Raw genomic sequence first — 15,275 nt, 5'->3', positions numbered from 1 at the left:
AACGTCCTATTTTCTTTATACAAGTTCATAAATGAATCAAAATGTACAAGAAAAAGTCCAGAAAGGTAAATTGTGTGTCTACATTAGTTTCATTGCTTTAATAAGGTGTCTTGTATTTACATTTTAGTAAATAAACAGAAATAACATTTGAAAACGTGTCACCTAAATAATAGTTTAGCTTGCAGACGTTTCCAACTACAGTACTGTACAGCATCGACGAATGGTAAAATCCGGAATTTATCAGCAATGTTATATAGCAATGTTAGTTATCACCATACAAGACCTAGGTTCTTATCTGAATAAAATATCACTCTCCTGCTTAACAGTCAGCATTTGTAGCCACACCTTGTGTCATTATTAAAAAATATGCTGAATAAAATTTTATTTAAGTCTTCTTGGAGAAGCCAAACCAGCGGTAAGTCAGAGATCCTCTTACAGTATAGAGGAAGTGTGTGGTTAGGAGCAACCTGGTAGCAAGAGTAACCAGGACAGAGTACAGGGAAGGATACCACATGGCCTCAAACTGTCAGACAGTTACACACCAATAATCAATGAAGATCAGCCTCTATCCGGTGCCAGGACAAACAACACTCCTTTAACCTCAAGGCCTCTTGCAGCAATTTCATTAACTGTCTTAAAGCTGCTTTATGCTTTCTTTATTTTCCATATATCTATGGAAATTTGACTTGCTGCTACTGGATTCGAAAGAGAATAAAAACATTCTAGATCAGTTAAATATAGGCAGTTAATGTTAGCAAAACCAATTAGCAAGACTTACTTTAACATGCTTTTTTAAATTAAATGGAGTTCCTTCTAGAGAGGTAATTTTATACATAAGTAGAGCCATGGGCACTCATCCTCATGTTTAACACTGTGTAGCATGAGAAAGATGTCACAGTTGGTAAACCGGCATGATTTTATTTTTTTATCTCAATAAAAAACGAGCTGTCATTTATTTTTCCTTGGTAAAGTTTGATTGAATGGACATATCATGTTCAGGGAAGTTCCTACTTCATGGTCATAAATGAACGATCCAGTGCCAGAATGAATATAGCAGCAGAAAAGGGGTTGGCAAATTCAATATTAGTATTTTAAATCCATGTTGATCCAGAACTGTGGTAATGTCAAACCTCCAGTCTGTCCCATTTCTCTTACAACCCAGTTTTTGTGCATGTGCACTATTTATTTCCTCCCACTTCAATATAAATAGGGCACCTCATCCAAATACTAATTAAATCCAACTGATTTAATTCATTATCAATAATAAATAAATACATTTAACATGCTTGTGACTATTAAACCAAATGAACAGAAGTTCAATGCATTATTAGTTTTCATACACCTAAGTAACTAACCCTGAACACCCAAATTGTCAGCTAGTTACTTCTCCCAATACAATACTGGTGGAAAATAGATCATTAAAATATAATCAGATGACCATATGGCATTGAAATAAATGTAGCCAGCACAAATTCATTTTGTAATGGGAATTAGAGAAGTTAATTGGATATCACCAAACCTCTAAGATCATTTTCAAGCTCCCTTTTGATCCTGCATTCAAACCCGTAGAAGCCTCATGAGCAGTCATTTTACATAACTCACTATAATTGGGTTGTATAAAGGGTGGTGTTTTATGGCAATATTTATGTGGAAAAATACATTTTTCATTTTACATTTTTACATTTTACGTATTTAACATTTTTGAACACAAGAACTAGCCTTTAATTACAAAAATGACTGGAGTTGAAAATGCAGATGGACAAAAAAGTTCCTTTTTGGCTGCTGTTATCTGTAAAATGAAATACATTTACATTTACAGACTATTACATTTAACCTACTTACCTGGACCTGGAAGATTTTTTCAGTTCCAAAATTTCCCTTAGCTAAACTTTCATCCAAATATATACAGTCAATAAATTGAAGCACAAAAAATTAGGCAAAGCAGTAGAAGAATAGCTCATGCTGGCTGAAAATTTGTGACATGAGTGCATTAGAAATGTGAGATGAAATTGTAAAGGCTGTTTTTCCAAAATTGTTCATTCAAAAAGCCACTTATGCAAGGGCATTTTGTGTCTGGACATATGATAAAGACTGTAATGTGTATAGCAAAAATTGGAGAGTTTCATTCCCACACCTGCCCTTTAATTTTGGAAACTTCCTACCGTCTCCTATAAACGAATAATAAGTGAAGACCCACAGGGACCTCTTAGCCTGAGTAAGTGAACTGAATTAATCGTAGCTCCTTTAGGTTTGTATGTATTCAGATTCTATGTGTTTGATTTATTACTGAATTTCTTTCACATTGTACCGTATCTTTTTCCTGATCAAAGCATTTTTCTCTCTTCTGATGATCACAATTAGAATTCCTACCTGATCTCAGGGTAAATCCTTGAATTTGAGCAAACAGATTATTCAAGGATAATTATGGATTATGTTCAATTTCAAATGTAGTTATGAGAAAAGGTACAAATGCTAAGCTCATCCCAAACCCAATCCTTAAGATTTATATCCACATTCAGTCATACAAATGAATCGAAATATCTTTTTGTGATTGATTTGTTTTAAGTCTGATTCATTTACAGTAGTTGCATTTTTGGCCCAAATGTGCAACTTCCAGCTTGAGTAATAATAGCAAATTGTGGCAATTTAGTGTTATATAATAATATGCTTTTATATCCATGTTTAGAAAAAGAAAAAACCCTTATTAACACAGACTACTACTATATGCATTAAAAAAACTGGAAATGTTCTGTTCTGACTGAATACGTCCAAACAGGACTCATTGAACTCACTGATTCATCTGATCCACTGTATGTGTGAAGAATGAATCTTGGTCATGACTCATACACTGACTCACTGAGCACGAGAGGATTTGATCTTGTACGGTATGTGACTGAAAGAGTCTTAAACACTGATCCACTCCATAACAAATGACCTATTCATGATCCGTTGGCTCCGTCGTTGATCCGATGGCTCGGCACTTGCATGTAAACTGTGGTTTGCCTGTATTATTTTTAATTATGTACAAAGAATAGACTTCTTTGATACATATTAGAAATAAATACATACTATCCACTGCCATAAGGCTATTTGCGAATAGTACGGTTGTTCTTTGTTAAATGAAAAAGAAATTGTTATACAATTGTAATTTTTACTCAGTGAAGTCTGAGATAATGATCAATCTAATGATCTAAAGTGTTTTTTTAGAGACCTGAGTTAGAGAATAGTGATGCATACCTCAACTCAAGTGGAAGGTCAGTCTCAGAGTAAAGCTAGCATCAAGCTGAGATGTTTAATTTCCTTATTACCAGCAATGCTGACATGCCGTTCTTCATCCAAACAGACAATACTGCCACGATGGATGAGCTGTCATGTGATGGCAGAACCTGAGTGGAAAAAATAAAGACCAAATAAACAAAAGCATCCACTGTTTTTAGAGAACGCCACACAGCTGAGTGCAAATTCATTGGCCCAGGAGGTAAAAGAAGTTCAAAAGTCTTGGAGAGAAAAGACATAAGGTTGAGAATGACTCTAATTTAGATCAAGGAGGAAGAGTAGAGAAAGAGACTGGAGATGATGCTGACAGAGTGGCATTAAAGCATGTACAATCATTTTACAAAAAGGTACACACAACTCTCAGCTAGAATATGTGGCATTGTCTTACACAATGTTTGGTCACTTCTGAACTGTTCTTGTTCTTATTTGGATGACAGGTTCAAACTCGACTTTCATGAAGAGCGTGAAATTGCCCGATGGCTTATTTGAACTATTCCCACAATAAATTTCTACAGGCTCTCGAGTGGCATCAGCCAAACTTCATAGCCTGCGACATGTACACAAAACTCATTTGTAGCTGTCTGTCAAACTCCTAGAAGCAGGTTTGCTGCTGATAAATTTGCAAATAAAGCCGCTTTTCCTATTAGAGCCAAATATAAAAAGCAAAAAGGTTAGAATACACTCTATCTTTATGCATGCACATGCCTATGTCTTTTGTTTGCTCAGAGCTGGTATAAATTCATATTCATTGGAACACAATTAATACTAGGGATTTTTTTCCCCTTTTTCTCATGGTCTCTTAGGGAGTAGACCTAAATAATGCTGCTTAGGGATTTTCCAGAATCAAAGGAAGTGCATAAAAACGAGCTGTCAGTAATATTACGGTGAATAACTAGGCATAATGTTTAAAAGCTGTCAGTCTTCACTAATTATTCCCTGAGAAGTTCAATTCCTCACATCTCAGCATCCTGATCACAAGAACAGGTCACAATGTCAGTTGTCAGGTTGTATACTGGTCAATTAGGATTTATAGATTTGAGCATAGGGGGGCACGGTGGCTTAGTGGTTAGCACGTTCGCCTCACACCTCCAGGGTTGGGGGTTCGATTCCTGCCTCCGCCTTGTGTGTGTGGAGTTTGCATGTTCTCCCCGTGCCCCGGGGGTTTCCTCCGGGTACTTCGGTTTCCTCCCCCGGTCCAAAGACATGCATGGTAGGTTGATTGGCATCTCTGGAAAATTGTCCGTAGTGTGTGATTGCGTGAGTGAATGAGAGTGTGTGTGCCCTGCGATGGGTTGCCACTCTGTCCAGGGTGTATCCTGCCTTGATGCCCGATGACGCCTGAGATAGGCACAGGCTCCCCGTGACCCGAGGTAGTTCGGATAAGCGGTAGAAAATGAGTGAGTGAGTGAGATTTGAGCATTGAATGGATTTACCATTCTAAAGCCTGATATCCCACTTTGCATGAGATGCCAGAGACAAAAATAAAAGAATATTTGCAGTTTTACCACTTGACTACATGTTTGAATCCAGTTCTTGGCTCATTTTGGGGAGATCATATTGCCGGATATGATTTGTGTTCAAATAGAATTCCTTCCAACCATGGACCAATTGTACCTTTTGTACAGTATGTCACTTTTTTTGCAAGCAGGTTGACAAAATGACAGGCAGCTTTCTTACTCTCACTCAAGCGGTGAAGAACAGCACATTTTGAATGCAGGAGTTCCTTCATACAAAGAGCCAGATTCATAAAAATGCTTCTCAATGCAAGCACTTGCACCATAAAGGTGAGCTAATTGGAGATCTCCAGGCATTACCCTTTAAAAATCTGGTTTTATATATCAATAAGGCATTCCACCTTCTCTGCTGATCAGAGCAACCATTTTCCTGTAATCAGGAAACTTGTAACAGCAAGCGATGATACAACGTGAGCCAATAATCTTAGTGTGCAGCACTGATACCAAAGAGCTCGGTTGAAGACAAACTAGAGTTTGCAAGAGGACATGGGATTGCTCCTAGGCTTAATAAAACAGCTTTCACACTTCACTAAAAATACCAATCTCTTGGGTCAAACAGTCCGTTGTCTGGAAAATAAAGTAAGCAAATGCTAAAGACACTAAATTCAATTGTAATTTTACCAATTTGGCCACAAGGGCTTCATCAATCCCTGGCAATCAGTGAGTGTTTACTCCTATGGGTGGTTAAATGTTAAAGTATTTTTAGGCTGTTTTTGTGTTGCAGTGTGGATCTTTTGACTCACAAAAAGATGGCGGACGCTAGAAAAAAAAGCTAATTGTGACTTCTGCTCATTTTGTGTGCTCTTTCTTTGCTTTGTTTTTTTTTGGTCGATACTCATTCAGTAGGGCAAAAGGAGTGCTGAAAACCACTCAAGTAAAAGAAATTTAATTAACTTCTCTCTGAAGCCTGCCTGCAGTGTCTTCTTTCCTCTTACTGACTACTAGAGTTCTACAGCAAAGTTTTTTACCGTGTGCCCCTTAGTAAACCTACAGCAAAGTTTTTACTGTGTACCCCAGTGTGGGTTCTAAACAGATTTTAATTTAAGCGTGAAGTTAAATGAATGCACCCAAAGAGAAGCAAGAAGGACCAGTTTATTTTAGTTATGTAATGACTTTCACTTACTAAAAGGATTTATAAATGTGAGCAGAACCAAAGCCACATAGCTATACCTATAACTGATAAGGGGGTTGGAGAAACGAGCTAAACAAACACAGCAGTACAGTAATAATGAAAATATAAACTTTCCGAAAATGGATCTTCAGAGTACCGTCAGCCACAGAGAATTTTTTGTGACTTGTTTAGTAGTGGTATGTGAAGGCAATTGTATTCAATGTACCACTATGCGTGTAAGAATGTCAGTATGTGGTGTCTGAAAACTAGGCATCCCTTTGCATCATGCCAGAGCAGTCTGAGTAGATGGAATATGCTTAATAATTCTAAAGGGTTGCGGTTTGAGAGCTTATTATATTTAAGGGCTTATGCAGTATACATTTAAAAAGTCTATGTAAGAGATTATATGAGCTAGAAATAAAATCCTAGGTAAAGGGCTAAACCCAAACAGGATTATTTTCTGTCCGCTGCATTGTTTATCTGTTGCCTCATACATATGAGTACTTTCTTCATGAGTAGTCAGTGAAAAAGAAAACTTCCATTACCTTTCGAGGCACAAAGCAGAACTTTCACAATGTCTGACAATGCTTAAGGCTTGCTACACACTAGAAGTGGGAACACACTAGACACTATGTAGACCATCCAGCAACCGAATGTTTAAATAATACTCAAGTGTGTGATATCAATACATTATACCATAGGTTACACCATCTTCTTCTTCTTCTTCTTCTTCTTTCGGCTTTTCCCTTCAGGGGTCGCCACAGCGAATCATCTCTCTCCACCTAACCCTATCTTCTGCATCCTCAACACTTGCACCCACTAGCTTCAAATCCTCATTAATTACATCCATATACCTCCTCTTTGGCCTTCCTCTTTGCCTCCTGCCTGGCAGCTCCATGTCCAACATTCTCCTACCAATATACTCACTCTCCCTCCTCTGAACATGTCCAAACCATCTTAATCTCGCCTCCCTAACTTTGTCCCCCAAACGTCCAACATGGACTGTCCCTCTGATGTACTCGTTCCTAATCCTGTCCAATCTTGTCACACCCAAAGAGAACCTCAACATCTTCAGTTCGGCTACCTCAAGCTCTGACTCCTGTCTCTTCTTCAGTGACACTGTCTCTAAACCATACAGCACCCATAGGTTATACCATACATTATACAAACAAAGGAAAAAACAAACATCTCACACTGAAAGCCAATAGACGTCCTGACTCATTTTATCTCAGACTTATAATAATAATAATTTATCAATACTGATTGTCCCATATGTCAATTTCAGTTCTGCAGGCAGACTGGAGTGCTACAGTTTAGTTAATTTTTAGGAAGGAAAGTTTTTGGTAAAACAGAAAATTTGTTTGACAATCACACCTCTTGAGAACAAATGTCTGAAACCTAACTGTAGCATCTGTAGCATTAAACCCATATCCACTACTTTTCCCATTGATTACTGACCAGGACAGTTTATTGAACCGGATGACTGACAACAGTGTCACTGAGCAAAGATCTATAAACATCATTAGGACTATCATCATCACATAAGATAATGTTGCTGCCTCACAGCTACAGTTTCCAGAATTCGATCATGTACTCCAGTCACTGTCTGTACAGTGTTTTCCATGTTTTTCTAACAGTCCTGTTTTTGTTTCCTCCAAGTACACCAGAGTACATACCTTGCTAACACTGTGTGAGAGTTGGTAATACACCCTGGAATTGTAGGGTATCATATGACTAGATTTGTACACTTATCCACACCTAAAAGCAAGCCCACCAGCATGATTTTTGGAAATTGTGAATGAGCTGGAGAACCTGGGGAACCATTCAGTATACAGTAACCTGGTCTCAAAACGTAACATGAGACCCTGGAGCAATGCAACAGCAATGTTACCCAGATACCAAAACATCTTTTGAAACTATCAGTGGAATTGGTCAATCGATGTTTGTCTATGTTTGTCATAGACAGAGTATCTGAGGACTATGGTCACAGAATCAGTATTTTTTAAAATCGTTTTATGACCGTGAACAAGCCTTCAGGCAGAATTTATACCTGGCACACTAGGGACCACATTGAGGGACTATTAATCACAGCCAGGGACCAACAAAGGACGAACTGATACTTAGTCATTTAAAATGTTGGTACAGTATTACTTCATCTGTAAGGAATACAGTACAGTATTACTTCATCTTCATCATAAGTAAGGAATAATGGTACATGTTGTTATAGGAAAAACAAGGAGGTGTGATGCTTATATCACCTGGCAGATTAAAAATTTCCTTTAACAGCACATTCTAAATATTATTATAAATATACACAAATAATATACAATTACGGTTTTGGACTTCATCAGTGATTTCATACTTTACCAGCTTACGGTTGCAGTTTAGGAGATCAATTAGTTCATAACTCTTTTTCTAATTCATAATAATAACACATAAATGTCCTTCTCTAAACAGCCTCTTTCTTTTTTCTCTCTCATAAAACTAATAAGATCCTCCATTCTAAAGACGTTCCTATGATACAGTAGGAAACTTTCTGACGTTTACATAATAGTAGCACTGAAGATTCTTTCCAGAATGTTAGGTACAAAAAAAAAAATCACCACATTAATACTTGTCGTTTTTCTTTTGTAAATAACAATACGTTTTTTGTGTGTTCATTATTCTGTAGTTCTTGCCTATCAGCCAGAACTACAGCCAGAGTTTGTGTTATAAAAATTAGTGACCCATCAGGTTTGACAGTCTACACTGAGGTATTACTGAATATCGGTATCTAATCTTAAGTGTCTCTTCCATAAAAAGCCACAGACACTTTCATTAGTGTTGTCTTTGTGATCTGTTACTAGCTGATTACTCAGCATTGTAATTGAGTACGCCCATCTGTAATGACAACATTCCAGGCTGTAATTTAGTCTCTTTACCCCAGATTGTGATACTCAGAGGAAATAGCATGTTGAGAGTAATTAACTGTCACTGGTATAATCAGCTACTGTTAAGGTACAATAAAGCAATTTATTTATCACTGAACAGATCTGTGTATTATAACAGCAGTATCACTGTGTAAAATATCAGTGCAGAAGTGCAAATTCATCCTCCCTAAAACTCTTCATTTGTACTGTGCCGACATTTCAGCTATAACCCCCTGCCTCGGCTTGATTTCATTTCCCTTAGACAAGCCTTTTCCACAAGCGTTTTGCATTAGTAAGTAATGAAAATAGAAAGAGGTCTCCGAAGACATCTGGGTCTAACATCGTTGCAGCTGCAGGATAGAGGGAATGAGGGAAGGGAGAGGTGATGGAAAAATTACTTGGTGTGATATTTAAAATAAAACAGCCGCAAGATTCTCGTGAGTGTGTCTTCTGTGCAATATCCTCGACCTTCCTGACAGCTGAGTCACGACAATCAGGAGGGAAGTCTTGAGGTTTCCTGCCTCCCAGCTCTTTGACTCTTGTTACTCAGCCTCAAAAAGCAGACAAAAAAGTTGATTATATGCAATAGCATACAGGCTGAGATAAAAAAAAAAAATGCGTGTATCTAACTGGTTTTAGGTGAAGAGCCTTGAGCCATTAGTGAAAATGTGGTATTGATTGCCAGCATATGGAGTGTCCTTTTGTAACTGAACACTTGAGGCTTCTGTCATTCTGCTGGAAGTCCAGTGCTAGCACATGTGGCTATGAGGTGCAAAGATGACTAAAATACATCTTGGAGTGTTGTATTTCTCTTACACAAAGCCATTTGCTAATATTGCCGATTGTTTTATTAATGACTCATTAACATTTGTGATTTCTTAGTCAGTTTCATTAGAACAGCTGCAAGGAGATACTTCAACAGACTCTAGTGAATGTTTTTTTTTTTTTTTAAATACAGTTTGTCATCTAACCAATGAACAAAAAAGCCCAGACAAAATTAAAGACACAACTTTACACGACTTGTTCCAAAAATTGCAGATAAAACAGATATTATAGAAACAATAATGTACTAGAAGAATTGCACAGCTGAAATCCTTGACTTGACTGTCAGTGCTGCAGTTGAATTAAAAATTCATTAAAAATGAATCAACACCTTTTGTTTAATTAAAGTATTTAACAGAGCTGTGGTTTTAGACTATAATTTATATTCCTCATTTGCAGCGGTTATCAATCTTCTAGATTGTCTTTTTGCTAAAAGAAAATAAATGATTTTGTATAGAAAATGGGTTCTCATCATTATGCAGCCATGAAGCACTGAAGCTCTGTCTTGGGCAAAAAGACAACAAAAAGATGAAGTTTTATATGCTGAGGGCACAGATCACTTCAAACAATCAAATCTCTCATCCACAATACACTGATTATACACAATAGTAGAAAACCTTCAAACTCTAAATTGTTAAATGATACACAAATCTAAGAACAACGTAGTACAAGTTCTCTACCACTGATATATTATTTGTGTATTTGTGCTTTACTTATATTAAAACCTTAGACACCTTTGAAAGAGAACGTTTATACATTTCATTTGATGCTTCTATGGTAATTTAATGCTTGGAATATTATGTATAAACTCTTAATAAAGAAATCGCTGATCAATCACTTAGTCACTTCACTAAATGCATGAAGCTTTTTTTGGAATTCTAGCATACCAAATTAAAATAAATGTTCCTTTCAAATGAAAACGTTAGCTCATTTTGCTTTAAAAATTTAAGTCAAGGAATACTTTCTGAGGATTGTCTTCCTCAACTTTTTATTCAGGTGAAGTCAAAACATCTCAAATCATGCATTATTATCAAGAGAAAAAGAATAAAGTCGAAATGAACAGCCAGACAAGACTAATAGTCCTGAATCCATAAGACTCATTACACGCGTACATGTGGGGATTTCAGTTTAGCTAGAATCCTTTTAGATTTCGTGACTGGTGACTTTGGACTTAATAACAAATGCTTGTTTATTTATGAATTTTGTTGATTTTATTGACCAATGCTGAACTGAAGAGAAAAATATTAGGGTTTTTTAATATAATATTTTGCTTTTGATTATTTTTATTTCTGTTTTTTTTTATGATTATTAATTATGCTGATTTCTGTTTCTATTGATTTCTGACTTCTAGATTAAACTCTGATCTCTAGCTCTAGAGATTTCTTGGTGCCATGACCCGGATGGCACACTAACACCTCTCTTTTGAATTACACTGTTATTTATAAATCAAGAGAAAAGTTCAATGTTATTCATGATGTTAATGATAATGTTGCAAAAAAAAAAAAAAATTATAAAAAAAAAAAATTAAACCAATTAATATTATCTCCTAATTTTTTTTTTTTTTTCAACATAAAGTATCTGGTGATTCCCAGGTCAAGATCATTTCTGGATGGAGTTTTGCATGTTCTACATGTGTTCACATAGGATCAATAATTTCTTCTCACTGAACTGGTAATCGGGGGGCACGGTGGCTTAGTGGTTAGCACGTTTGCCTCACACCTCCAGGGTTGGGGGTTCGATTCCCGCCTCCACCTTGTGTGTGTGGAGTTTGCATGTTCTCCCCGTGCCTCGGGGGTTTTCTCCGGGTACTCCGGTTCCCTCCCCGGTCCAAAGACATGCATGGTAGGTTGATTGGATTCTCTGGAAAATTGTCCGTAGTGTGTGAGTGAATGAGAATGTGTGTGTGTGCCCTGCGATGGGTTGGCACTCCGTCCAGGGTGTATCCTGCCTTGATGCCCGATGACGCCTGAGATAGGCACAGGCTCCGCGTGACCCGAGGTAGTTCGGATAAACAGTAGAAAATGAATGAATGAATGAATGAATGAACTGGTAATCCATTCACTCAGGATCCAGTTAATTCTCCCACTCTGTGCCCAGTGGTACAAGGATAGGCTATGGACCAGGATATGGACCAGAATTTTGGTTTCCATACAATGAAATTTTCAAACAATATAACCATAGAGTGTAAATTAAATTTTTTTGGATTCTTCAGCATTTCTGAGTTTTATCATAAGCCCATGTTTTTTCAGCCCACCTCAGGGCTTATGCACCAGTTGGTTTTCATTCGGTCGCCTCTGGAGGACGTGCTGACTCAACATCTCTGAACTCTGTTGCACTCTAGGGTATCTTCAGATTGATTTAAGCCAGGAAGTCACCATGAAGACCTGTGGTAGAAAGCATGAGAGAGAAAAGCACAAGGACACCCTCCAAACCAGGCTTTTTACATTGCAAGCTTAGATTGCCACGGTCAGCAATTTAGGCCTACTGTTACATTACTTAAGAGTAATAAGCACCTCTTGTGATTGAAACTTAATGTAGCCTAATGTAATGTTCTTGAAATGAACACACCCTCAAGTACCTCATAAGAACTAGTATGTGGGGGTGTTAAGATGTACATGTGCACCTTGTGAAGTTGATAGTAACAGAGAGAGAGAGAGTTTGTGCAATTGGTGATTTGTAAATAATGGATTTCACAGAAGCAAATGCATTTCTTATGGGCTTTTAAGAGAAGTGTATGACATCAAGGGAGAGTGTTAATTGTATGGCAGATTGTATCACCTTCATTCCCACAGCAGTGAGGACAGAGGCTTTGACGCCATTGGCTGTCACATTCTATAGAGACTCTTGTGGATTAGCTGAATTGCTCGTCTGTGGCCCGTGGCTTTCTGAGTTCATTAAGCTCTTGAGTGGGGGCAGCTTAATGACAAACCTTCTAATGACTCATCCACTAATTTTTTCAGTCAAGAGTAAGTGCACTCCTCGAGCTACATGCCCTACCTTAAAATTACTCAGCACTAAGATCAGCAGCAAATTACAAAAAAATCAATAGATCAGATTTGTAAATGCAGGATAATTATTTATCTGATGGTAAGCTTTCCTCCACATATACCTTTTAACAAAGGATCTTTAATTGCCTTTTAGAGACAACCGGTTACAATGAATAATATAGTAAGTTTATAAAATTCAGGGTTCAATTCAATTTAGTTGGATTTTTATTTGTATAGCGCTTTTAGGGATAGACATTATCAGAAAAGCAGCTTTACAGGATTATAAGATATTTCATTTATATTTATCCCTAATGAGCAACTCCTTGAGGAATATGAGATAAGTTTGCAGAAGACATGGGAACTCATCCTCATCCTCATCTGGTTGACACCATATAGTGTACTATAAATAATTTCCTGACTTTAACTGTACACTATATTGTCAAGCTCTATTGTGTAACATAAATATGAGCATCAGCACAATTTCTGAATTAATTATAGTTTTCACATAAATTCCTTCCTGCTAAGCCATTAAATGTTCAATGATGGAGCAACTTTTCGTAGCAGATTGGAGCAATATTAAGTGAATCTCTTTTAACCCCTTAAACTCACATACATGATCTGTTAGTGATCCCATACAATTCATTTCACTTTAGTTACAGAATAATTAAGGTATAATACGTGATAGGATGTTGCTGTTGTAGAATGATAATCAGCAACATGGTGGTATAATCTGTTACTACCATAATGTGGATTATTTTTGTGAAGTGTTTTATTTCTCTTATACCACAGCAGTAAGACTATAGGACATGTCGTACTTCTTACTTGTTTATGGTGCTATTTCATTTTGTGAAATGTTTGCATTTAGCAGATATAAATTGTTGTTCCCTCACTAGCCTCTACTTTTTTCTTATGTAGTTAATGAGAGAAAAATTTAGCTTGCCATGTATGAGTAACTGAAACATAGTTTACTGTGCATAAAAATGTAAAGCAGCAGATGAAGACAGCTTCCAAAAATGTTGATTAATTAATTAATGTATTATATTTGCATACTATATTTTTAGATTTTTTAATATAGTTTCTCATTTCCTGTCTGTACAGTTCAATTTTTAAATAAATAAAAAAATGTATTTTTTGTGACAGACATTTCTTTTTATGTCGTACTGTCTGTGATTGTGTATGTGACCAACAAAATATAAACTATTATTTTTACTGTAACTGGAGCAAGTCTTTGAGCTATGCTGTTCTACAAAAGGAGTCTACACCTTATGACCAATCCGAGTGGAGAATTAAACAGTGTCATTTCTGTATCATGTGCCTTAAATTATAATAATCAAAATTCAAACAATAAGCTGGGACTTCTTTGTGCAGATGTCTTTTGCCAGGTATAGATTAACCCGTTCTTTATGGACGATGTCAACAAACAATCAGCGAGACATTTCAGATTCATGTTTTCAGGGACATGGTTCTGTAGTCACATAATCAATGCCTGGCCCAGTCCAGAGACAGCTTTGCAACCTTCATTATGTTGTTGGAACCGTATCAGAGCTATGCATAATCACTCACCATGTCCTATTTTGCCCTTGCAAGTGTTCCGTACAGATTTAATGCCGAAGCTTTAACAGTCTGATATTGAGAAATACGTCGATGAGACGCCATCTCTGCAAAATTGTCCTTGTTTAACGAAAACACTAAGAATACGAACCAACTAAGTAATATTGGGTTTGAAAATGTGCTGGCGAAACATAACAGTAAGTATTCATTTGCAAGAAGGATGGACGTCTCAGTGAGTGCACATGGGAGCACTGTGAGACATTTTGAACACAATGGCTTTTGTTAATCCGGTGGATGCAGTGCTATATTTATCCGTATGGATAATCTCTTTTCTACAGCACTTAGGCTTTTTCCTTAAAAAAAAAAACTACTTTTCTCTCTCTCTCTCTCTCTCTCTCTCTCTCTCTCTCTCTCTCTCTCTCTCTGTGCCTTTATTCCCCCTTCACTTAGACTATCTTGGGGTGGACAGTGATGAACTCAGCTACACTTCCACTTCAGGCTACATCTATGTCAGTGACTCACTTGCGCTAGCATCCAGTCAATACAAAGCCCTTTAGAGATCAGGGCCTCGGAAACTCCAGGTCATCTTCTACTGTAAATGTGTCCTCTTTTATCCAGCTTAATAGCAAATCTCTACCCTATAGCAACATTCTCTATACATACTGTAGCTTAAATGCATTCTGGCTTCTTCATGGGTATGCAGACTAAATCAAGTAATTGCTATTTATAACCCATCCAGCTTGGCACGGACTGAAAGCAGATGAAAGCATACATGCAATCACATAGACGTAATGTTGAGGATAACTCGATTATAATTGATCTCTTGCCAGATGATCTGGAAACAGGCCACATGATCAGACTATCCTACTTATCCCTGCCTGTACCAACTGCAGTGATGATTTCATTGAAGTTTTAAAGAGGAGAATAATGATGATGATGATGATGATGATGATGATGATGATGGAGTTTTTTCTTAGGTTTTTTCTAGTATTTCACAGCAAGCAAGGTTTCTATTTTACACAGGGAAGAGCTCAGTGAATGCAGTCATGTATTTGAGATTCAGCTATTGCACAGTAAGCGCTTGGAATCTCAAACATGGCAGCAA

At 37.1% G+C, this 15,275-nt stretch overlaps 1 protein-coding gene across 1 annotated transcript in view; it reads left to right on the top strand.

Moving 5' to 3' along the window:
• tmem178bb (transmembrane protein 178Bb) overlaps positions 1–15,275 on the top strand; it is a 98,614-nt gene that overhangs the window by 53,328 nt on the left and 30,011 nt on the right. The gene's annotated exons all lie outside the window — the stretch shown is intronic.

Source organism: Tachysurus vachellii, chromosome 16, assembly GCF_030014155.1.
Source record: "Tachysurus vachellii isolate PV-2020 chromosome 16, HZAU_Pvac_v1, whole genome shotgun sequence".
NCBI classification, from domain to species: Eukaryota; Metazoa; Chordata; class Actinopteri; order Siluriformes; family Bagridae; genus Tachysurus; species Tachysurus vachellii.
Note: the sequence above shows the minus strand (reverse complement) of the source record. Positions and strands in the feature narration are given on the sequence as shown.